We start from the raw sequence: 27,000 nt of genomic DNA, 5'->3' as shown, positions 1-27,000 counted from the left end.
GACACAGTTCCCTGCAGAAGTTTTCCCCCTATTGTCTACATGGTAATTAGACATAGTGCCAGGAGCTTTACCATAGGACTGTGCTTCCACAGGTGATAACGAAGACTTGTTCTAGGAGCCTTATGATAGGAGTGTGCCATTTAATGCAAATTAGGTATTTCCCCAGCTACTGTCCCCAATCCTATATATCCCCTATACTCTGGAATAAAGCTGAGTTGTCTCACTGAACCAGCATCCTGGAAGGTTATTTCCATCGTGTTCACAGGCCATACGAAGCTCGCTGTCTTCTGCTCCTTTGTCCTAGTGGACTAGTGACCAACAGACAGGGAGAAAAATCATTCTTTCACATGGGTAGCATATTAGATACTTTGCATATCAGATATTAACATTAACAGTCATAACAGTAAGAAAATTACAGTTGTAAAGTAGTAATAAAAATAATTTTATGGTTGGAGGTATACAACATGAGGAATTGTATTAAAAGGCGATAGTATTTAGAAGGTTGTTAAACACTGCTTTAAATCAAACTGCTTATCTATTTTCATATAGAAGCTATATGAGCTACTTTTATTGTTGCTGTGACCAAATACCAGATGAGAAACAATTTAATGAAGCAAAGGTTTGTTTTGGCTCACAGGTTGAAGAGGTACAGTTCAGCAGGGCAGGTAATGCTATATGACAGTTTCCATAGTGAGGAAGCAGAAAAGGATGAGGCAAATGCTGGCATTCATATCACTTCGTCTCTTTTAGCTTTATTCAGAACAGAGCATACTCAGGGTGGGTCTTCCCCACTCACTGAAACTTCGTGCCTTTAAAGACAGACCGAGACGTACATTTTAAAGATTTCTGAATATTCATTTTGGTAATGATCATTAATCATCACAAGTTTACCTCTTCTCACTTGACACCCAAATATATCATTCTGCTTTAAATTTTATTTTGACTTTTAATTAATTGTATGTATAGTTATATGCCTTGTGTGACTGTTCAATTGATTATATGTTTAGAGAAGCTAGAAGTCATGAGCTACCTAAAATGGAATTGGGGAGCTAAATTTGGGTCTTCTGAAAAAGCAATTAGTATACCTAAATGATGACCACTCCATAAACATACCACTTTTAGGTACAACTTTATATCCTTGTACCTCAAAAAAAACTAATGGCCATTTTCATAAAGTAAAATACATTTAGTTAAACTGCAAAAGTTCCCATAATCTTTAACAGCCTTAATACTGGTAAAGAATCCAAAAATTCTTCTCAGACTCAAGACAAACTTTTAATTGTGATCCTGTATAAAATCAAAACATGAGCTACATATTTTCCATGTTCAATGGCACAGAATAAATATTCTTATTCCAAAGGAGAATAGTATATCAAGGAAACATCAAACCAAAGCAAAACCCAAGAACAGCAAGAAAAGCGCCATTTTCCAAAGCTCTGTATCCAACATCTGGATCATTTGATGGCACTGTTAGGTCTCCAACAACCTTTGGTAGTCCTGCGGCTCCCATTATGCAGCCTGAAGCACATATAACCCCTAGTCCAGCTCCATTGCAAGACTGCAACTTTCCTCAGGAGGTATCACACGGTCCTATCATCTCTGATACTCAAGATCCCCATTGTAACTTACATTTCATTTCACCGCTTTGCACATGGCTTAGCAACTCTAGGACACATTGTCTTGCTTGAATTTTTTCCAGAATCTTGGCACATGGCTCTGTGAAGCTATAATTCTCATAGTTTATATGCCTAAAAGTCCAGTTATCATGTGGCTGATACTGCAAGTTTCTTTTGTAAATTTGAGATGTATTGTGGTTCAGTTCTACCACAGCAGAAGAAACCTCTGGACACCTTACTGGCTGGTTGCAGGAAAACAACTCCTTATACTGCTGTCTTCTATTAGGGAATCTATTTACCGCATTTACAGTATATGTTTTCTCCTTTCAAATGAACTTGCATTTCCCAAAGATGGAACTTTCCCAGGATGGTGTCCTGGTCTTGAGGCAACTTTCCTATGTTATCAGTGATAGACCAATGTTTCTATTTAATAGCATTAATCTTTTTTAAAAATAATTTTAGCTCTTTTCTTCCCAGTCACTGTGTGTGCAATTTTAAATTTCCTTGTGTTGTTTTCTTCACAAAACTGCACATCTTTCATACCACTCTGTTTTGGATTATTGATATCAATATCAATAAACACAGAAACCAGCCACCATGCGACAGAGTGTTTGTTATGCTGTCTTGAAATTTTCTCTGACAAACTGTTTAGCCTATTGTGATTTCAACCTCATTAAAATGATAGGACATGGGCAGGATGCAACCATATTTTTTTGCCAGAATGTTATATGAGTGACTTCTAGCCCAGTAGCCATGCCAATTCCCCACTCAAATCTCATGAGCCAGGATCAAGACTTTTTAGTATGCGTTTCTATCAGTTTGTTGGTCTTCACCTTCTGACCAAAATGGTCTGCAAAGCTCCATCCACAGCACTCTGCCTCATTCCTTTTTCAGTCAGAGAGCAGAAGGCTTATGGTCACGTTTCCTTCAGCAAGGACTCTACCTTTTTTCACCAGTTTTCTGTATTATTTACTTTCTTATCACTATGACAGAATGTCTCAAAAAAATCAAATGCTAATAGAATATGCTTTAGAAAATTTTCTGGTTCAAAGAATGTTGAGCAGAAAATATAGAGATCGTCTCGATACCTGCTTCACTCAAATATACATAGTCTCCCCTCATGATCAAGAGTTATAGATAAGATTGGGGTCACAAATAAGAGACAACCACTCTAACTGAAGTGTCTCAACAAGGCAAAATTTTACTCTTGGTCAAAAGGTTGCTCATTTATAAAGTGGAGGAAGCACCATAAAGGGGCTGTGGGTCCATTTGGTTTTTATTATAGCATCGGTAGTGACTGTGTCTTTCCCTCAGTGGGTGGGGTCCAACTTTATAATCTTTCATAATTGGCTATTTTTAAAAGAATCTAGAACAGAGGAAATAAGGGACAATGGGAAGAGGTCAGCCACCAAGTCACTTAAGTTCTGAGAATCCAGCAGGGTCTTTGTAGAAACAAAGGTCTGACAAAGTGCGGAGAATTAAAACATTTGTATAAAAGTCTGACAAGGTCGGGGAGATAAAAAAATTTGAATTTCTTGGAGTAATATGTTTTATAGTATTTGGTAGAAAAGACTAATATTTTATTTTTCTTGTGTTTCATACAAATATTACAGAGAAAATAGTACCATTTTCAGTTGATAAAACTATGTTGATAATTCATTGTCATCCAAAGTTCATAGTCCAAGTTCAGTACTGAATATTTTATGGATATGAGACAACTCTTGTGAAATGTTGTACCTTATGGTATCATACAAATAGTTTCACAAATTTATAGATTCCTCAAATTTAGAATTTGGCAGTAAAATATATGTGCAATCCCAGTTAACATATATGTGTTGTCTCCATTTTACAGCTTACTAATTATATGACTTTAACAACAATTACAATTTTTATAACTTTCTTTCACTTTTTTCACTTAGATAAATTTGTTTCTTGTACTTTGTTCTGTTTAGATAATGTAACTCTTGTTCAGTTATGAGGACAGTTTTTAAAAGATGGTAGACTGCTGGTTAATTTGAAGGATGGAGCAGGAAGAGAGAATATGTTAAAACTCCAGGAAACATACCTTCAGAGTTAGAAAGTTTCTTCACAGAGCCTAAACCATCTAATCTATTGAACGTAATCTCAAAATGGTTGAGGATTCTACTACCTAATAACAGGGTTTCTCCATTCAAATAAAACAGTTAGACCAGCTCACCTGGAACTAACTGAAATAAAAAAAATAAAGAAAGCAAAATTCAAACACCTCAGGTTCATGATAAAATATGAGCATTTAAATGCAGTCCTTTAGGTTGGATATTGGCACCAGACACTAAGTTTTTCCTGAAAGTAGAAAGCACAAATGAGGAAAAGAAGAAGTCTTGCTTTCTGAGATTACTTTCAAATCGCTTAGTACTCTTCTACTTGCCAATACACTTGACACTGTACGTATGGCTGCGGTTGGAGAGGATCCTGAAACCATGCTGGCCAGGGTTGGCTTTCTCACAGACCACCTACATTACAGATCCCACACACGAGATCCTTACTGTGCTGCACAGCAAAAGAGAGCTAGTGCCACATCCCTTTCAAGACTTTATGTGCTATGGCCTGTGGGCAGCATCCATCAGTTATAGGGGCTACATATCATCCGTGACACTGTAGTCTCCATGGAGATAAACAGCCTTCATAGCAACACCCTCCCACTACAGCACAGGGGCAAAACTACTTTGCCTCCACAGATATTGGCTCCTTTTCTGGGCCTTGGTCACTGAACCCTGCAGGGATACTTCAGTGCAAGATTTAGGGGTAGGGATAGTACAGTCACAACTTAAGGCTGCATATGAACAGACTCAAAGGCATTCACCCACTGCTCTCAATCTACTCCATCAGTTGGAAAATTCTGGTTTCTTGACTCATCATCACCCAGAGGTATTGCAGAAAGTAATCCAAATTAAGAGGAGAGACTTGAGGAATCAGCAAGGACTAGTTTTGCACTCAGTTTTGTAGAATTATTCCTGTCTCGATGACTCACTGTGTTCATATTTGCAGTGGTCTCAGTAAATGCAGTGTCCTCTTTAATAATACTTGCATAATACACCATATGGATCATCAAAGAGCTATCTTTTTCCTTGCAAACCCCATGCACTAAATACATGTAGGTAACCTATTTCACTGAGCCAAGATCCTTCTCACTGCAGGAAAGGGTGAGAGAGTCCACTGCCACCATGCTGCTGAAGTGGGTCTCTAATTTTCTTTTAAATCTAAGCAATATAAGCAGGCGAAATCATCATGAAATGGTCTGTGAAGTTCTTCAGGCATTGCAAATTTAAGTTTCAGTACATTTACTACTTGAAACGGGCATACTAATGAAACAAATGCTTTGTATGCCTGTGAAAACTAAAAGACGAGACTGGATAATGTGGGGGCATAAAGTGTTGGAATAGGAGAAAGTGATGCTTATGTTCTGCCCAGGTTGTGGTACGGGAACACTAACAATGCACATCAATGGATGACGTCACATGGAGGGTGGAGAAATGTACATGACCACAGGGTTCAGGCAGTATTTGAAAGTGGCATGTCAGTCGATAACATTCTAATAGGAAAAGGAAGAACAAATTAGTCATGAGAAAACTTACAAAAACGATTCTGTCCTGACTAATCTTCTTTCATAATGATTGGCTTTGGAATCATCTAGAAACACACCTCCAGGGATGTCTAGGAAGAGTGTCTCCAGAGAAATTTAACTAATGGAAAAGACCTGTCTTGTCCAACACAATCCAATGAGCTGTGTCTATGGACTGAATTAAAAGGAGCAAAGTGAGATGGGCATCGGTGTCTATGACTTTCCAATGGAATTCTGCTTTTTGACAGCAGGTGCAAGGTTGAAAGTTCCCATACTCCTACTTCTTCACCATGCTGAACTGTATTCCAAAAACTAGGAGCCAGAATGAACCCTTTTAACTTATAATATCAACTACCCCCTCAATGAAATGCATAAGTGTTTCTTTTAAAGTGTCCAAAAATTTTTACTGAAGAGCTCTTTCTCTTCTTTGGTTATATATATTCTCATTCATTTGGTTTTGAGGCATTTTTTATAGTAAACTTTCCTGATTTCTTTTTCTAAAATTCCATTGTTAGTATATATAAATGCTTTTATGTTTTATTTTGATTTTGTGTACTGCAACTTAACTTTGCTTATTAGGTCTGGGAGTCTTCTAGGAGACTGGATAGGCTTTTTTATTTTTTATATTTCAGATATACTTTGACTACCTTCTTTCCTATTTCCTTCTATTTTATGACTTTCTCTTTTCTAATTACTATAGGTAAGTCTTTGAGGACTGTATCAAATAAGAGAGAAAAGACTGGGCATATTTGTTTCATTCTTGATTTTAGAAGAAATGCTGTAGGTTTGTCTTGACTTAATATCATGTTTGCTACAGGGGGGTTGAGAAATTCTGACTTTGAGGTATGCTCCATCTATTCCTAAAGTAAACAGAACTTTTTTTCAGGAAGGTATGTTGAGAAGTCAAATGCTTTTCAGCATCATTTAAAATAATTATGTGGTTTCTGTCTCTAAGTGTATTTATATGATGCATTACATTTACTGATTTATGTATTTTGAACAAATTCTAACTTTCTAGAATAAAGCTCATTTGGTCATAATGTCTAATCTCAATGTGTTCTTTAATTAGATTGGAAAGTATTCTGTTGAGAAATTTTGCATCTGTATTCATCAAAGAAATTGGTCCGTAGTTCTCTTTTCTGTTGCATATTTATCTGGTTTTGGTATCAGAAGAAAGCACTGTTTTCATATAAATAATTTGGTATTGTCTCTCACTTTCTCTTTCGTGAAACTGGCTTAGAAGAATTGGTGTGATATCATCCCTGAAAATCTGACAAAATTCAACAGCAAATCTGTCCAGTCCTGGGTCTTTCTTTGAGGAACAGATTTTGATTACAGCTTTAATCTCATGCTTGTAATTTGTCTCATGGTCCTATGCAGGCTCTACAGCTGTCAGTCCAGAGTCTCCATGAGCTCCCAAGAGCTTGGGTCAGCTGTCTCTATGGATTTCCTGCTCACGATCTTTACATCTTGACCCCTCTTGCTCATATTAGTCCCCACTCTCTCTCTTCCACTGGACTTCTGGAACTCAGCCTGGTGCTTGGCTGTAGATCTCTGCATCTGCTTCCATCAGTTACTGGAAGAAGGTTCTATGATGACAGTTGCAGTATTCACAAATCTGATTATAGAGGAAGACCAGTTCAGACACCTTCTCCACTATTCTTGCTAATTCCTAGGAGTTTTCCTGTCTCCAGGTTTCTCCCTAACTCCAAAATTCTCCCCATCAAGATATTTCTTTTATTGCTCTCCCTCTCCATCCTGCCTTCAACTTGCTTAACCGAATCCCTCATATTCCCCCTCCTCTGAAACCGCTTGATCATCTCATCAGATGCTAACAAAGTCTTTGACAAAATCCAACACCTCTTCATGATAAAGATCTTGAAAAGATAATGGACAAAAGTAATATACTTAAACATAAAAAAGGCAATTTACAAGTAGAAAGCTAACATCAAATTAAATGGAGAGAAACTCAAAGCAATTTCACTAAAATTCAGTCACACTGAAATCTATCTACTATCTGGAACTATGTTTAGAGACATAGACCCAAAGTTACCTAGGACCATATCCCTACAGACTCTGGATATTGGAATGATAACTATAACCTCAGAAGTCAGAACTTCACATCCACACTAGGCTGATGCCTCCTGTTCCCACAAAAGCCTTTAAAACATGTCTATATCTAATTTGTGATACTCATAGAGCCATGGCGTGTTTCTACATGTTACATAGAGCATGTAGGTGTTTCTGACCTACTGGGGGCCAAGCAAGGAAAACTCATTCTCTTTCACCTAGAAGCCTTTAACTGTCCCTAGCTCATCAGGGGTAGGGATTCTTGAGCCACTCTCCTCTCCATGCTAAAAATGTTGACTAGTTTAGTCTTGCACAGGTCTTGCCTAGGCATCCACAGCTGTTTTGAGCTCATAAATGTAGTGTGTCTGTCATGCCCAAAAGTTACTGTTTCCATCCAGTCACCCTAGACATCAGGCGTTACAATTGGTCTATTTCTTCTTCTATGATGGTCCCTGAGCTTTGGTATATGGTTGTGGTGGGGTTAATACAGATGGTCAGTCTGGGGTCGAGTACTTCACTGATGCTTATTCTTTACACTATGACCAGCTGTGAATATTTACATTAAGCACTGTTCACTGTACAAAGACATTTCTCTGAGATCTGAGAGCTGCCCTGATGTATGGGTAGAGAAATAAAAATAGAACAATTTGGTAATCTGTCTATGTAACATAATAATAGAATTCAGTGGTTTATCCCCAGGGTCTGTGAGTTCTTTAACCATGGGCTTTTGATCAAATTTACAGTACTAACCATGTATTCTTCCTGTGGAATAACTTTTAAATACAACCAGAAATCAGTTGGTTTATCTCCATAACTTTCATGGCACTCCTGTTCCCATGAGTATATCCCAACATGCTGGGCTTTATTATCATTTACGAGATTTATATCTAGGTAAGACTGGTGATGACTTTGCCCCTTTGTACCCTGTATCGCATCTTCTGGTACAATTAAATCTAGTCAGGAAGAAGGAAGCTACATTATCAGTACTGACCTGATTTCTGTGTGTGCTGAGATCAACTCTGTGGAATCTGCAGCAAGAAGGTCCTAACTTCAAGTTCTGGGAGGATTGAGTGACAATGTGTATGAGGAATAACTAACACTAAAAGGGGTTTAAATAGCCTAGTGGAAACTTACTAAATAAAAGCTATATGTATATATAGTTACATGTATATTTTATATACATATATAAGACTTCATTATATAAAGCTGACTATATATATATGTGTGTGTATATACATATATATATATGTATACACACACACAAACACACACACACACACATATATATATATATATATATATATATATATATATATATATATATATATCCAGAATAGGACAAAGCAAAAAAAAAATGTGAGAAAAAGAGCCAAAGAAAAATGCAAAAAAATGTGTCTTAGCACAGATCAACATAGATGCTGAGACACACATTTTCACACACAGAAAATCCTTAAAAATAAAATCAGAAACCATAATACATAAACAAAAGATCTGTAAGGTTAATAAAAAGACAAAGGCAATGCATGGTGAGACAATGAGACAGAAAAACAAACAAAGCAAAAAGAAAACAGCGACAACCCTCTACAAAATACATTGAGTTTATTTTGTGTTGGCTATCTGATGCTAGGCACAGGACCTACCTCTTTGTGTGATTTGTATACCCAGTGATACTCCATTGGAGAAAACCAATTTTGTCCTTTGTGAGCAGTTACCAGTTGGAGAAAGCTTCTGGATTAGGGATGGGAGCTTGTGTCCACTTTCCTATTCAGAGCATGTACCCCACTTGGCTTAAACCTGTGCAGGACCAGCGCATGTTGCCACAGTCTCTGTAAGTTCCTATGTACACCAGTCCTGTTGTGTCTATAAGGTCTTGTTTCCTTGGTGTCTTTCATTCCCACTGGCTCTTAATCTTTCTACTTCCTCTTTTACACACTGGCCTGAGCCCTGAGGGGGAGGGATTTGATGGAGACATCCCATTTAGTACTGAGTTTTCCAAAGTCTTTTACTCTCTAGACAATGTCCAGCTGTGGATCTCTGTATTTTCTCCCATCTATTGTGGGAGGAAGCATTTGTGATGATGGCTGAGCAAGGCACAGATCTATGAGTATAGCAGAATATTTCTAGGAGTCATTTCATTGCTACTTTCCTTTAGCCTAGCAGTTCTCAGCTTTCCTAATGCTGTGACCCTTTAATACAGATCCTCATGTTGTGGTGTCACCAACCATAAAATTATTTTTGTTGCTACTACATATCTGTAATTTTGCTAAAGTTACAAATTATAATTCAAATATCTGATATGCCGGATATCTGACATATGACCCCTGTGAAAGACTCATCCAATCCTAAAGGGGCTGAGACATGTTGGTCAAGAACTGATCCTTTAGCAGAACAGTAGTATATATTTGGTTTTCCCCTAGGTCCATGGCCTATTTAATCTCTGGTTCATGATCACCCATGTAATATAAAACATGGGGTCCATCTCATAAAGTACAACTTAATTCCAATCAGTAATTGGTTATTCCTATAACATTTGTGCCACTACTGTACCAACATATCTTGCAGGCAGATAACCATTGTAAATTTCAAGATATGTATATCTGGGTTAGTATTTATTTCTTTCTTCTGGTAGTGTGGAGAGTGACTTCCAGTATCCTAAACACTGGTCAATAGTGGTAAAGGTTCTAGGTAGGCACCAACTCGAGTTCCTTGTGTACTATGAGTTATCTAGGTGCTGTTTAAAGCAATAGGGTCTTACTATCAGTTTGTGAAAAGAAGCCAATAGCCTTGGTAATAGTTCAGTTGTTTGGGGTTCTGTGGGAGCCCCTTTGGCCAACAAATCATTTAAATGTATGGTTTTAGTGCAGATGAGTGATGTGGGTCTATCAAATATGCGAGTTCTTTCCAATAAGATGCAAAATGAAGTAAGGTTTGCAACTTCTGAGAAATGTACTACAGTTCTGGGAAACCTTATTTCTGCTTTAAGAAATAGTGAATTACCAGAGCAGAGAGAGTCCAGCAACAGTTGAATAATCTATGGTGATTTTAAAAGCAAGAGCTATATAGTATAAAGCTATACAGTATATTGTATGTATGTAGTATATAGCTGTGAAGAGATAGAAATTAGATATTTATAAGGGGTTCTTTTTATTTTATATATATTATGTAGATATTTGACCTGTGGTGATAGAGGTATGTATGGAAAACTTGTCAAACATGCAATTATTTTTATAAGGTTTGATAGCATTGGTATGGCCTCCAACTCAAGAATTTGTTTTGCTACTGAATCTCAAGTATTCTTTAAGTGAGAATGATGTGATAAACATTTTCAGGTCCTACCAAAATCACAGGAAAAAAAATAACAAAGGATATTTTTGAAAGACAGTAGGAGAGATATTTTCAAGGTCATGTCTTCTATCACCATTGCAAAGAAAGAAAGAAAGAAAGAAAGAAAGAAAGAAAGAAAGAAAGAAGAAAGAGAGAAAGGAAAGGAAAGGAAAGGAAAGGAAAGGAAAGGGAAAGGAAAGGAAAAAGAAAACCCTAGGAGAAACATATTGCTGGCATTGTTTTTACTTAGAAATTCAGAAGCAGATTTTGTGGTTAAAAATAAAAGCATAGGTCTCCTAAGAAATATGGGTAGAATCTAAAAGATCTGTGAATCTTCCTGGGTGATTTTGATAGAAAATCAGAGGCACAGCTTTTTCAGGTTGATTGGCCAGGCTTTCTGGGAACCCAGAAATGGAATCCATCTGGACATTTACTAAAGGATACCAGATGGAGTTATACCATGTGACACTGAACAGTTCTTTCTGCCATAATGTACCAATAGTGTTCTTTGGAAGAATATTACTGCAGACCCAAGAAACCATTTTTTTTTCTCTAATGATTTAGCTCCAGACTTGTTAGGCCTTGGCTTCCTTATAGGAAGAGAAGAAGTTTCCTAAATATTCTCATTTCTCTCCAGATTTAAAGTTTAAAATATGGAAAAAAGAAGGCAATGGGTAACATGACCTCCTATTTTCATGGAACAGCTCATTAAAGACTCATTTGCAGGCACCATTAATGCTTAGCAACAATAAACCTTATCTGAATCATACCAAACAATGCATGGAACCTGAAGACTACAACATATATATTTGTGAAATATAAAATGTAGCCTCACCACGTCTAATGTCTTTTTCACAAATCATTGTCCTGGAAAATACTGTATATTTATTTAGCAGTCTTCAGGACCTAATTAGTAGTCTCCATTTACTACAATTCTGGTTTTCAGTTGCTTTTGTTCTCATCTTTAATATTGACATTGTTCCTGTTCCCTAGACAGTCATCTCCACCTTGTGTTATTCACTTGTTAAATAGGTTAGCCTATCCTTCTCTTTCCTATGTCTCCATATTTGTTCTCTCCAGTCTTAAGAAGCAATCATTTTATCTACTATTTCCTATGAGAAGTTTATTTCAAGTTCAGCTCCACACTCACTTCATCAAGATCCTTCCCCTTTCCTTCTAAACTTTTCTCCAATGCTAACCAAGAGTAGCATCTTAAGTTTGTTAATTCTTTTAGTAAAGACAAATTTCTTTCAGCAATTTCACAGGGCAACCTGTGAAACTACACAGCTAAATTTTGGTGTCAGTGAGGCACAGTATAATACTATGTAAATTAAATCATAAGCAGTCATCAGCCACAAATAGCCACAGGGGTTGGATCTGTGTAAGCAGCAGTGATTTGCTTTTTTTTTCATCCAGTCTTCCAGATCCATCTTTGTTGTAGTTGGTCTCCCTCATTTATGCTTTTCTATGATCTTCTCTGTGTTTTTACTCCTTATTCCTTCATGTTTTAAGTGCAGTGATCTCACTTCATGTGTAGATTATCTGTGGTCCTACATCTACCTCTACAGAGATGGAGAATTTCCAGGTCATGTGGATAATAAAAGATATCTGGAAGAGACTTCAAAACATTTAAGAAAATTTTATTCAGAGTTCCACAGAGCATTATCTTATCAATATACATAAAATCTTAAAACACAATTTATGGAAATGTTTGTGGTTAGGGAGGAGAAAGGAGAAAAGAAAATACCTTCAGGATATTTCAGTGGCACATGACGAATGACTGTATGGATAACATCCTGTTCATTCACAAGCTTCTAATTTATTCCATTCACTCTGTCTGGTGTGTATTTGTAAACGAAGATTGCTCGTTTGTTTCCTAGCCGCCCAGACCCAAATAATCACACAGAGACTATTGTAACTACAACACTGTTTGTTCAATGACTCTGGCATATTCCCAGCTAGCTCTTACATCTTAAATTAACCCATTTTTATGAATTTGTGCATCACCATAAGGCTTTGGCTTACCAAGTAAAGTTCTGGGAGTCTTTCTCCTTGGGCTGTTACATGGCATCTCCCTGACTCTACCTACTCTCCCTCTATATCTCTTCCAGTCTGGCTATATTCTGCTAAGCCATTGACTGAAACAGCTTTATTCATTAACTGATAAAAGCAACACATATACAGAAGGACATCCCACATCATGCATTCATTAATCTGTTTTCACCCTATTGCTCCATTGATGGAGAAATGTAAATATAACCATTTAAGGCTCATAAGTGTCTATTCTGTGGCTTTATTGCCACTAGGGCTGAAAAGAAATTCCAGCCTATGAAAATATATGCATAATTTTTAAATGTTGTTTTATATTCATTTTTCTTACTAAAATATGTCTATTACAGAAGCAAATACGAACTTAAGTATACATTCACTACTCTTTCACTTTTCTGCTTTCAGAGAATTGCTACACAATACGATGTTCGAGTGGAATAGAATAAATAGAATTATTAATCATAAGAATAATGAAGTATCAACAAAATGCAGTGTACACAGTAATATCTACTTTAATGAAAGACATATGTTATAAAACTTACAATGATGGAAAGTGAAGTAGAATTTCATAATTCTATCAGAACCCATGATTTGAATGTTTAACCTAATAAAGGATGGTAATGTTTTAGAGAAAGAGATAGGTACAGAGACCTAAAGAATGGGCATTAACTAGGCAAGGCCATAAAAGTAGATGATTACAAAAGATTTTGCTAAGAAAAAAAAATGGGTGATGTAAGCAAATGAAAACTTCAAAGGAAATGAATGTCAGGTGGCATGGATAGAAGGTGATAGAAGGTTGAAAGCAAAACAGATGGTTACTTACGGTGACACTGGAAATATTGAGAGTAGACGCAATCTAGATCGTGTAAAACTCTTCCAAGCTGCCAAAGGAATATTGACTGCATTATGAGCTGAGTGATGGAAAGCCATCAAAATGACTAAATGGGGGCAAAAGAAGTTCACTTAGGTATATTGGGTGGACAGTGAGTGACAGGAGGACCAGAACAGTTGCAGGGCAGCTGAGAAGTTTTTGTCAAAGTCCAATTGGGAAATGAATTAGTCTGGCAAAGGGTCGTGCAGAGATGGTGAGGAGCATATTGGAGAATTATTTAGAATTTATTTTCAGACTTTCTTAAAGTTTGAATATAAAAAAAGAAGGAACAGTCAAAGATAATTTTAGGGTTTCTATCTTAGAGAATCTGGTAGATGTGGTTTAACAGGACGTGGCTTATAGGGAGGATATAGTGCATGTTGGTGGATTCTATTTTTTCCTCTCTTCAGCTAAGGAATTTTGATTACTCCATATTAAGCTCATGGCCACTGTAGCAGGTTCTAAAATAAATTGAATGCAACGCTTTGTTTTGAGGAAGCAAATTTGGAAAAAAATGGATAGGAAATCAAAGGAAATAAACAGGAATTCAATAAATACTGAGGAGTCAGTGGTCTTTTTATTGGGGGACTCTAGAAGATAGATCTGAACAAATACTGAGTTCTCTAGCCTGGTACTGATGGATAAAAAAAATGTACATACTAAATAATAACCTTTATTGTTTAAATAATTACTTTTGGGCAGTAGCTTGCATCACTTCTCATCTATCCTGTGCTTTAAACAATGTAACTCTAAAAACCAGAGAAATACTCAGGTTTTCTCAGTAAGAGAAGAGTGTACTGCAGAGGTCAATGAAGAGATGTTGGCAGAGCGTGTGCAGTATCTATTACTCTTCAATTCTTTTCCTGAACAGGTGTGTGTGTATGTGTATGTGTCTGTCTGTCTGTCTGTACAGAGGTGGTATGTATGTGTGATAGCAAACATGTATGTGTTGATACACACATTTACAGAGTATGCAGAGGACAGAGGAGTCTGTCAAAAGTCTTGCTCTATGAGCCTGAAATAGTCTCTCACTAAACCTGAGTCTGCCATTTTTTCAGCTCGGTTGGTGACGACCAAGGTACCCTCATCCATCTATCACTGAAACTTCTACAGGTATGCATGGCACACTAGCTTTTTACATGCGTGCCCGGGATGGGTGGGCAGAACAGGGAGCACTCTTGCCCACTTAGCCATCTTTCAATAGCCAACAACTTGAATTTAACCATTTCTCTAAGTTTATTTATTCAGTCTAATCCTTTTGCAATTTTTCACTTCTGATTCATATCCCAGTTCCTTTAACTTCCGTATTTTAATTAAATAATTGGTCTATGCATTCTTTGGCCTCCAAGTGGAAATAGTACTCCTTATATCACATTACACCTGTAAGCTCATAGATTATTATAATGAGACAAAAGTAAATTGTGAAATCATATGAGATTATGTGCCTGTTTTGAAGAAAACCTAAGAAGAGAGACTCACAGAGTCCACTATGTTCAAAACAGGTCATAATGAGATGCCACTATACATAATATTAGCTTAAAATGTATTCCTCACCGCTTTGGTCTTAAGCTGAAGAGAAAACTAGATGAATGACTAAAGGGTCCAAATGCTAAATTCCTCATTTTCTTTCTTTGTTTTTTTATTGAGAAAAGGAAAAAAAAAGTTTCCCCCTCCTCCCAGCCTCCCATTTCCCTCCCCCTTCTCCCACCCTTGTCCTCCTCCCCCCACTCCTCTCCCCATCCCTCTCCAGTCCAAAGAGCAGTCAGGGTTCCCTGCCCTGTGGAAAGTCCAAGGTCCGCCCCCCTCTGTTCATGTCTAGGAAGGTGAATATCCAAACTGGCTAGGCTCCCACAAAGCCAGCACATTAAGTAGGATCAAAACCCCGTGCCATTGTCCTTGGCCTCTCATCAGCCCTCATTGTTCGCCATGTTCAGAGAGTCCGGTTTTATCCCATGCTTTTTCAGTCATAGTCCAGCTGGCCTTGGTGAGCTCCCAATAGAACAGCCCCACTGTCTCAGTGGGTGGGTGCACCCCTCTTGGTCCCGACTTCCTTGCTCATCTTCTCTCTCCTTCCGCTCCTCATTGGGACCTTGGGAGCTCAGTCCAGTGCTCCAGTGTGGGTCTCTGTCTCTATCTCCATCCATCACCAGATGAAGGTTCGATGGTGATATGCAAGATATTCGTCAGTATTGCTATAGGATAGGGTCGTTTCAGGTTCCCTATCCTCATCTGCCCATGGAACTAACTGGGGACATTGCCTTGGGCTCCTGGGAGCCACTCTAGGTTCAAGTCTCTTGCCAGCCCTAAGGTGGCTCCCTTAACTAAGAATTGTGCTTCCGTGCTCCCCTATCCAGCCTTCCTTTATTCCAATCATCCTGTTTCCCCAAGTTCCCCCCATCCTCCCCTTCTCACTTTTCTCTCCCCATCTCCCCTTACCACCAATCCACCCCACCCCCAAGATCCCACTTTCCTCCCCGGCAATTTTGTCTACTTCCCATAGGCAAGAGGGTAACTATATGTTTTTCCTTGGGATCACCTTCTTACTTAGCTTCTTTAGGTTCACCTATTGTAGACTCCGTGACCCTTATTTATGGCTAGAAACCAACTATGATTGAGTACATCCCATGTTCATCTTTTTGGGTCTGGGTTACCTCACTAAGGATAATGTTTTCTATTTCCATCCATTTGCATGCAAAATTCGAAAAGTCATTTTTTTTTTTACCGCAGCGTAGTACTCTACTGTGTATATATTCCCCACTATCTTCATCCATTCTTCCATTGAAGGACCTCTAGGTTGTTTCCAGGATCTGGCTATTACAAATAATACTGCTATGAACATAGATGAACAAATGCTTTTGTCATATGATATATCTCTTGGATATATTTCCAAGAGTGGTATGGCTGGGTCTAGGGGTAGGTTGATCCCAAATTTCCTGAGAAACCAAAACACTGATTTCCAAAGTGGTTGCACAAGATTGCATTCCCACCAGCAATGGATAAGTTTACCTCATCTTCCACAGCCTCTCCAGCAAAGGCTATCATTGGTGTTTTTGATTTTAGCCATTCTGACAGGTGTAAGATGATATCTCAAAGTTGTTTTGATTTGCATTTCCCTGATTGCTAGTAGGTTGAGCATGACCTTAAGTGTCTTTTAGCCATTTGAACTTCCTCTGTTGAGAATTCTCTGTTCAGTTCAGTGCCCCATTTTTTAATTGGGTTAATTAGCATTTTAAAGTCTAGTTTCTTGAGTTCTCTATATATTTTGGAGATCAGACCTTTGTCTGTTACGGGGTAGGTAAAGATCTTCTCCCAGTCAGTAGGTTGCCTTTTCGTCTTAGTGACAGTGTCCTTTGCTTTACAGAAGCTTCTCAGTTTTAGTAGGTCCCATTTATTCAATGTTGCACTTAATGTCTATACTGCTGGGGTTATACCTAGGAAGAGATCTCCTGTGCCCATCTGTTGTAGGGTATTTCCCACTTTCTTTTCTATCAGGTTCAGTGTGTTCGGACTGATATTGAGGTCTTTAATCCATTTGGACTTGAGTTTTGTGCATGGTGATAGATATGGGTCTATTTTCATTCTTCTACAGGCTGACATCCAGTTGTGCCAGCACCATTTGTTAAAGATGCTTTCTTTCTTCCATTGTATACTTTTAGCTCCTTTATCGAAAATGAGGTGTTCATAGGTTTGTGGGTTAAAATCCGGGTCTTCTATATGATTCCATTGGTCGACTTCTCTGTTTTTATGCCAGTACCACACTGTTTTCATTACTGTAGCTCTGTAATAGAGTTTGAAGTCAGGGATGGTAATGCCTCCAGAAGATCCTTTATTGTATAGGATTGTTTTGGCTATCCTGGGTTTTTTGTTTTTCCATATAAAGTTGATTATTGTCCTCTCAAGATCTGTGAAGAATTTTGATGGGACCTTGATGGGGATTGCATTGAATCTATAAATTGCCTTTGGTAGAATTGCCATTTTTACTATGTTGATCCTCCCAATCCAAGAGCAGGGGAGGTCCTTCCATTTTCTGGTATCCTCTTCAATTTCTTTCTTCAATGCCTTAAAGTTCTTGTCAAATAGATCTTTCACTTCCTTGGTTAGAGTTACTCCAAGATATTTTATGCTGTTTGTGGCTATCGTGAAAGGTGAAGCTTCTCTGATTTCCCTCTCTGCTTCCATATCCTTTGTGTATAAGAGGGCGACTGACTTTTTGGAGTTGATCTTGTTTCCTGCCACATTACTAAAGCTGTTTATCAGCTGTAAAAGTTCTCTGGTGGAGTTTTGGGGTCGCTTATGTACAGTATCATATCATCTGCAAATAACTAAAGTTTAACTTCTTCCTTTCCAATTCGAATCCCCTTGATCCCATTATGTTGTCTTATTGCTATTGCTAGAACTTCAAGCACTATATTGAAGAGGTATGGCGAGAGTGGACAGCCTTGTCGTGTTCCTGAGTTAAGTGGGATGGCTTTGAGTTTCTCTCCGTTTAATTTGATGTTAGCTGTCGGCTTGCTGTATATTGCTTTTATTATATTTAGGTATGACCCTTGTATCCCTAATCTCTCCAATACTTTTATCATAAAGGGATGTTGTATTTTGTCAAATGCTTTTTCAGCATCTAATGAAATGGTCATATGGTTTTTTTTCTTTCAGTTTATTTATATGCTGGATTACATTGATAGATTTTCGTATGTTGAACCAGCCCTGCATCTCTGGGATGAAGCCTACTTGATCATAATGGATAATTTTTCGGATGTGTTCTTGGATGCGGTTTGCCAGTATTTTGTTGAGGATTTTTGCGTCAATATTCATGAGTGAGATTGGCCTGTAATTCTCTTTCTTGGTTGAGTCTTTGTGCGGTTTTGGTATCAGAGTGACTGTAGCTTCATAAAAGGAATTTGGCAATGCCTCTTCTGTTTCTATATTGTGAAATACATTAAGGAGTGTAGGTATTAGGTCTTCTTGGAAGTTCTGGTAGAATTCCGCATTGAAACCATCTGGTCCTGGGCTTTTTTTGGTAGGTGATGGAGGAAGGTCATTGGCTAATAAAGGAACTGCCTTGGCCCATTTTATTGGTTAGAGGATAGGTGGGAGGAGTAAACAGAACAGAACGCTGGGAGGAACAGGAAGTGGGGTCAGTCTTGCCAGCTCTCCTCTCGGGAGCAGACGCCCGAGAGAGACGCCATGCCCCGCTCCCCGGATGAAGCTCCGACCCAGGATGGACATAGGCTAGAATCTTCCTGGTAAGCGCACCTTGGGGTGCCATACACAGATGAATAGAAATGGGCTAAATTAATATGTGAGAATTAGCCTAGAAGAGAATGGGCCAACCAGTGTTTAAATGAATACAGTTTGTGTGTTGTTATTTCGGGGCATAAGCTAGCTGAGCAGGCGGCCGGGGTGCTGGGAACTCAGCCTCGCCGCCGCCTTTATTACTACAGGTAGGGAGGTTTTTGATAACAGCTTCTAATTCTTCGCGACTAACAGGTCTATTTAGATCGTTCACCTGGTCCTGGTTTAACTTTGGTATATGGTATTTATCTAAAAAAGTGTCTATTTCTTTTACCTTTTCCAGTTTAGTGGCATACAGGCTTTTGTAGTAAGATCTAAAGATTCTCTGAATTTCCTCTGTGTCTGTGGTTATGTCCCCCTTTTCATTTCTGATCTTATTAATTTGCATATTCTCTCTCTGCCGTTTGATTAGTTTGGATAGGGGTTTATCAATCTTGTTGATTTTCTCCAGGAACCAGCTTTTTGTTTCATTGATTCTTTGGATTGTTTTCTGTGTTTCTATTTTGTTGATTTCAGCCCTCAGTTTGATTATTTCCAGTCTTCTACTCCTCCTAGGTGAGTCTGCTTCTTTTTTTTCTAGAGCTTTCAGGTGGGCTGTTAAGTCTCCAATGTGTGCTTTTTCTGTTTTCTTTAAGTGGGCACTTAGTGCTATGAACTTTCCTCTCAGGAGTGCTTTCATAGTGTCCCATAAGTTTGAGTAGGTTGTTTCTTTATTTTCATTGAATTCGAGGAAGACTTTAGTTTCTTTCTTTATTTCTTCCTTGATCCAGGTGTGGTTCAGTAGTTGACTGTTCAGTTTCCATGAGTTTGTAGGCTTTCTGGTGGTAGCATTGTTGTTGAATTCTAACTTTAATCGATGGTGATCTGATAAGACACAGGAGGTTACGAATATTTTTTTGTAACTATGGAAGTTTGTTTTGTTACCCAGTATGTGGTCAATTTTCAAGAAGGTTCCATGAGCTGCAAAGAACATATATTCTTTCCTATTTGGGTGGAATGTTCTATAGATGTCTGTTAAGTCCATTTGATTCATTACCTCCATTAATTCTCTTATTTCTCTGTTAGGTTTCTGTCTGATTGACCTGTCCATTGGTGAGAGAGGGGTGTTGAAGTCTCCTACTATTAGTGTGTGCGGTTTGATGGCAGCCTTGAGTTTTAGTAATGTTTCTTTTACGTAGGTGGGTGCTTTTATATTAGGGGCATAGATATTCAGGATTGAGACTTCATCCTGATGAATTGTTCCTGTTATGAGTATAAAATGTCCCTCTCCATCTCTTTTGATTGATTTGAGTTTGAAGTCAACTTTGTTAGAAACTAGTATGGCCACACCTGCTTGTTTCTTAGGTCCATTTGCTTGATAAACCTTTTCCCATCCCTTTACTCTGAGTAGGTGCCTGTCTTTGTGGTTAAGGTGTGTTTCTTGTAAACAGCAGAATGTTGGATCCTGTTTTCGTATCCAATCTCTTAGCCTGTGCCTTTTTATAGGTGAGTTGAGTCCATTAACATTAAGTGATATTAATGACCAGTGGTTGTTAATTCTGGTCACTTTTTTAGTAGTAGAGTTTGTGTGTTTCCTTTCTTTGAGTTGTGCTGGTGAAGGTTCTTTAGATGTTTGAGTTATTGTGGTTATTGTTGGACTCCTTGGTTTGTGATTTTCCCTCTATTACTTTCTGTAAGGTTGGATTTGTGGCTACGTATTGTTTAAATTTGTTTTTATCCTGGAAAATTTTGTTTTCTCCATTTATAGTGAACGAAAGCTTGGCTGGGTATAGTAGTTTGGACTTGCATCCATGGTTTCTTAGTTTCTGCAGTACATCTATCCAGGACCTTCTGGCTTTCATTGTTTCCATAGAGAAATCAGGTGTAAGTCTGATAGGTTTACCTTTATAAGTAACTTGGCCTTTTTCCTTTGCAGCTCTTAATATTCTTTCTTTATTCTGTATGTTTTGTGTTTTGATTATTATATGGCGAGGAGATGGTTTTTTTTGGTCCAGTCTATTCGGTGTTCTGTATGCTTCTTGAACCTTCAAAGGAATATCCTTCTTTAGGTTTGGAAAGTTTTCTTCTATAATTTTATTAAATATATTTTCTGGAACGTTGAGCTGTACTTCTTCTCCTTCTTCTACTCCAATTATTCTTAGGTTTGGTCTTTTTATTGTGTCCCAGATTTCCTGAATGTTTTGTGATGAGAATTTGTTGGCTCTGCTGTTTTCTTTGATCAGTGTGTTTATTTTCTCTATGGTATCTTCAGTGTCTGAAATTCTTTCTTCTATCTCTTGTAATCTGTTGGTAGTACTTGTCTATGTGTTTCCTGTTCGTTTACCCAGATTTTCCATCTCCATCCTTCCCTCGGTTTGTGTTTTCTTCATTACTTCCATTTCATTCTTCATGTCTTGAACCACTTCCCTTACTTGTTTGATTGCTTTTTCTTGTTTCTCTTGGTTTTCTTTGGTATCTTTGAGTGCTTTATTCATTTCCTCTACCTTTTTGCTTGTGATCTCTAATTTTTTATGGCAGTATTTCACCTCCTGTTTAAGGTCTTCTATTATTTTCATATAATTCACTTTTGAGTCAATTTCTTCTAATTCTTCTAGAGTAGGGTGTACAATTCTTCTTATTTTGGGATCTCTGGATTCTGGTGATGTCATGTTGCCTTTCAGGTTGTTGGAGGAATTCTTGCCTTGGCGCCTTCCCATCTCTTCCTTCAAATGGAGCCAGGAGAGGCCTGGTGTCTTGGTCCAGTCTTTGCTGTGACTGACTCTCTGGTTGTAACTCTTCAGTGTAGAGGCAGGAACCGTCCAGTCCAGATGGAACTTCTCAGCACCGAAACATAGATGCCTGGTAGTCCAATGACCCGCGGACAAAAGGGAGAACTTGGGGCATAGGGCGGGGACAAGTAGAACACAGGACACCCTGCCAGAAAAGCTGAAGGTGTGCGTGCTCCCTTTCGGGGGGCGGGGTCTTTGAGGCCTGCCCAGTAGGCAGGCACTCACCTCTCTGGGTGGGTAGCCTTAGTGTAGGAGCAGAAAACTGTTCCTGAGCAAAGGACCTAGCAGATAATGCAGGCTTGTGTGTGTGTGTGTGGGGGGGGGGGGTCGGGTGTAAGAAAGACAGCCCTGCAGAAGGAGCTGGGAGAGGGAGGGTTTGTGGTCTCTTCCGGGTCAATCCGCCCCTGGATCGCACACACTCACCCGTCCAGATGGAACTCCTCAGTACCTTAACAGGGCCACCTGGTAGCCCGATGATCCGGGGACAAAAGGAAGAAACCAAGAAGGCGGAACGTGATCCAGGAGTGCACAGGCACCCCTGAAGCACAAGCTGAAGGTGCCTGGGCTCCCTTTTGGGGTCCTTGAGGCCTGCCCAGTAGGCAGGCACTCACCGCTCTGGGTGGGTTGCCTTAGTGTAGGAGCAGAAAACTGTTCCTGAGCAGAGGACCTAGCAGAAAATGCAGGCTTGTGGGGGGAGGGGGGTTGTGTGTAAGAAAGACAGCCCTGCAGAAGGAGCTGGGGGAGGGGGGGCCTGTGCTTTCTTCCGGGTCAATCCGCCCCTGGATCGCACACACTCACCCGTCCAGATGGAACTCCTCAGTACCTAACCTGGGCCACCTGGTAGCCCGATGATCCGAGGACAAAAGGAAGAAACCGGGAAGGCGGAACGAGATCCAGGAGTGCACAGGCACCCCTGGAGCACAAGTTGAAGGTGCCCGGGTTCCCTTTCGGGGGTCCTTGAGGCCTGCCCAGTAGGCAGGCACTCACCGCTCTGGGTGGGTCGCCTTATTGTAGGAGCAGAAAACTGTTCCTGAGCAAAGGACCTAGCAGAAAACGCAGGCTTGTGTGTGTGTGTGGGGGGGGGGGGGGGGTTCGGGTGTAAGAAAGACAGCCCTACAGAAGGAGCTGGGGGAGAGGCTAAATTCCTCATTTTCATTAGTGACTTCTGTGATGGAGTATGCGTTTGACAATCTTTGCTCATACTGCCAAGTTGGCAGCAATTGCCAGCACTTTATGAAGCTGAAATATAATACATCATACACAACTGGGCAAGGATCAGATACTCCATAACTATTTGGTGATTGATGGATTCAAATCTATTACAATCTTTGTAGGCATTCTTCCCAGCTCCTGTGTCAAACCTTTCTACTTGCTAGAGTTCCAATTCTGACTCCCCACGTTTTAGGTTTGACCCTATGTCCAAGCTCTTTTACTTCAAAGACGTGGTTTTGGCTCCTCCTCTCAGCTGTGTTTTCTCCTCCAAAGGATTTTCTGTGATAAGTTTCTTCTCTCTAGGACTCATCCTTCTCTTCCATCGATCATCTGCACTGGGAATTTTCTCACTGTTTCCTCATATTACTGGATGGAATCATGCCCAAGCATACCTACTTCTCATGTGAATGTCTTGAACATTAACAACTATCTCTGAAGAATACATGCATACATACATAAATGCATGCATATGCCTATATACATATATATGACAGCCCCTGTGAGTGCATGCTGCAGGTCTGAACATGGAAGAACCACAGCCACTCTTCATGCGGTGACCAAATGTTTAGCGAAGTACAGCAAGCCAGCACTTTGCAATTTTGCTCCACACTCCAAGATTTACAAATTTCCATCACTTATTTTTTTTTCAATTTTTAAAACTTTTACTTTTTTTTTTGAGGATTTTATACTATGCATCTCAATTCTACCCACCTCCCAGTCCCTGGCTTTCACTAGATCCTTGACCCAAAACCAAACTTAAAAGAAAAAAAAAAGAAAGAGAAAAGTAGGAAGAATCTTGTAGCGGAATCTGTAGTGTGGCCCATTGAATCACATAGTTTATGCTTTAGTCCATTCATCTTTACTTGGGAGTGTTCGTTGCTAGGAGTCCTTGGTCTGTCTTGAGGCCCTGGCTATGCTGTAGATGGGAGCTGCGGGCAGAGCTGCTTTTCGTCCCATCTGGCTCCCGCATGGTTAGCTTTATACCTGGAATAACAACACACAAACCGTATTCATATAAACAGTGCCTGGCCCATTATATCTAACCTCTTCTTGGCTAAATCTCATATCTTGCTTAACCCATTTCTAATAATCTGTGTAGCACCACGAGGTGGTGTCTTACCGGGAAAGATTCAGCATGTCTGACCTGGTGACTGGCTCCATCCTGTCTTACCTCACTTCCCTTCTTCCCAGCATTCTGTTCTGTCTACTCCACCCACCTATGTTCTGACCTATCAGGCCAAGCAGTTTCTTTATTACTTAACCAATGACCTTCCCACATCACCATGCCACCAGTAATGGGCTCTCACTGGGGTTCTTCTTGGACATCCTATTGTACTGTGTCATGGAAATCCTGCTGTTTGGGATCTGTAGGTTCATCCCCTTCACAAAGCTCCAACAGTTTACAAATTTGGTGGATGCTGGGATGGACCAGTACATAGACCTGATTCTGGGCCTGGGTAGCTAGGTTGATCAGCCTGCCAATTTTCCCTTATCACTACCCGGGAAGACCTCCAGTACTGCCTAGGCTAGCTCACCCAGCATAGCCTGCAGCAAGAAGCAGGGCCAGTTCTCTTGTTCTTGGTCCTTTGGGTCCAGCTCATCCACACTTATACCACCAGGGCCAGCTCCAAGGTCTTGTCTATGTAAGGTGTAGGGCTATCTGTCTTGATTACTGTGTGTGTGTGTGGGGGGGGTGCATATGAGGAAGGGCGGGGTCATTTCTCCTGCTCTCACGCCCTCAGGGATTAGCTCACTTGTGACCCAAAAAACAGAGTTATCTCTAGTATGCTGCCCCCGTGGGGTTCAAGCCCACTTTCTTGTGTACTGCAGCTGATAAGGGGTTAATCTAATTTTCTCACTCTTGTGACCCTGGGGCCAGCTCTTAGCCTGCTACCTAGCAAGCAGGGAGGGCATCTACGAGGGGTGGGACAGGGGTGGGACAGAATCAGGTCTGCTGGTCTCATGCCCTCAAGGCCAGTTCACCTGCATCCCTTACAACAGGGTCACCTTTAGTGTGCTGACCCGGTGAGGTGCATAGCAGTGGTAGGAGTTGGGACCATCTTTCCTGATTGCAGGGACCTTATCCAGAGAGAGTGGCAGAGACAGCTCAGCTGGATTTGAATAGGCATGAGTCCTATGAACCCTTGTCATAACATGGGCCGTGGACATCAACACAAACCAATTATAGCAGGACCAACTCAGACATGGCCCTTGGCAGCAGTTCAGCCCAGGTGTCACTTTAGTGCCAGTGGTGTAGCAAAGGCTACCCAGATCAGTATGGCCCTGGAAGCATCACTGCCCTCAGATATCAACATGGTCTCAAGTCGCTGACCAGACCCTGGGCATCTGCAGAGGCCTTTCCATCATTCATTTTCATTCTGCTGCTGAGCCATAGCCCTTTTTCTGACACATTTTCCAAAGTTCTTAGCTGAGATTGACCCTTTCTTTTGGTGTCCAAATGCTCTTGCTAGATATGTTCTTTGACTGGGCAGTCTCCAGTGTGACTTCAAATCATGTCAGTGCAAAGGCTAGGACAAGTGTGAGCCCTACTTGTTCCGTGCTTATTCCTCACCTTTATCTCTTGGTTTTATCCATTATGGAACTTGTGCTTTCTTGGAAGCTAAACAGACAGCTTGCTATTTCTCTACTATGTCTTGAAGTTTTGTATATGCATGCCTTTGCTTAGGCAGGATCACTACAGGATAGTGCATTTGTGTGTCCCGCTTTCCCAATCTTGTGTATTCAGTTAAGTCCAACATAAAGGCTATTTCCTTCACAAACAGTTCAGAAGACCTTCAAAGAGAAAGCACTTATATACTTATACTTAAATACTATACAGTAAATTATATACTTACACTTATACTTACATACTTACACAACTTACATATTTACACTTATATATTTATACAACATATGATTTCCATAATATTTTCCTAAGTACAAGATATATGAGTGTGCAACATCTTCTCATACCTGTGTGGCCTGCTCCAGGCCCTCTAAAGTGACTTCATATTCATCATGGAGACGTTTCTGGTTGTATAAAAAGCGTACAGCATGCAGGGCACTTTATAACCTCTAGTCCATACAACTGGCCAGAAGTCGTTGCCTCAGTTCATTTAGTTGAAGGGAGTCTGGAAATAGGTAGCTGTGCGGTGATAGAGAAAAGAACATGAGCAGAGGTAGGCACATGCAGTTAGAGCCATCAGTGAATTTTGCATATACCCGTTCTTAAGAGTTAGGGCGCTCTTGCCAGAGCAAGAGCAGAGGAAGAAGCAAACTCATGCATACCTTCATGCATACCTCACCCGCTCTGGGCCATACAGGACTCGAGGGTACTCAGGGTCAGTGGTATCAAAAAGAAAGATTCCTCCTCTTAAATCAGTCAACATATGATTACAGAATGACTTTCTCTGCATGTCCTAGATTAAGGAATAATGAAAACAGATGACCAATGACTGAAAAGCTGAGTGTTCCCTAGAGCAACAAGTGTTCGAAAGAATGAGTCAAGAAAACACTTGCCTTCTATTTTGCACTCAACATTGTTTGTTAGGGCAGAGATTCTTGCTGAACCCAAAGCTCATGAATTGGCTACACAGCTGAAGCTCCCTTGATAAATTTACAATTTGTCTCCACCTCCTCCGAGGCTTAAAGTTACAGAAGTAAAGTTCCTACTTTCTGGGGATGCAAACTTAGCTTCTCAGGCTAACACGGCTGGAACTTTGCCAACTGAGACTTCTCCCTAAGTACATTGTCTTCTTTTTTGAAACTTGAAGTCAAGGCAAAACATTTATTTTGAGTATTAGTTTCTTATATCAAATAGTAATCAACATAAGTAACACTTCCTATGGTACAAACATTATTATATATGTTATACCTATATAATCGACTTCGTTTTCAAAATTATCTTGTAAAATAGTTTATTTCCTTCTTAAAGATGAGAAATCGTCCCTCAGATGTTAATATTCCCAAAGCCAATGACAGATCGATAGGTTATTTTTTTTTTATCTTATACAATTTTGTCCTAGAGTTTTCCCACTTATCTAACTAAGCACTTCTCCAACTTTCACCAGGATTTGAAGTTAAATATAGCCTGGAGACATGCGTCAGTTTGTGGTGTGTTTGCCTAACCTGGACAAAGTTTTGGGTTCCATCCCTGGCACTGCGTAACACTGGGCATGGTGGTGATCCTATAATCCC

At 39.7% G+C, this 27,000-nt stretch overlaps 1 pseudogene; it reads right to left on the bottom strand.

Moving 5' to 3' along the window:
- Positions 1-3,868: 3,868 nt before the first annotated feature.
- On the bottom strand, positions 3,869-26,219 carry LOC121460041 (annotated as a pseudogene).
- Positions 26,220-27,000: the final 781 nt, after the last annotated feature.

Source organism: Microtus oregoni, unplaced genomic scaffold (assembly GCF_018167655.1).
Source record: "Microtus oregoni isolate MIOR12 unplaced genomic scaffold, Mior012 000020F_ref0000438, whole genome shotgun sequence".
NCBI lineage: Eukaryota > Metazoa > Chordata > Mammalia > Rodentia > Cricetidae > Microtus > Microtus oregoni.
The sequence above is the reverse complement of the archived record's forward strand: the minus strand, read 5'-3'. Positions and strand labels throughout refer to the sequence as shown.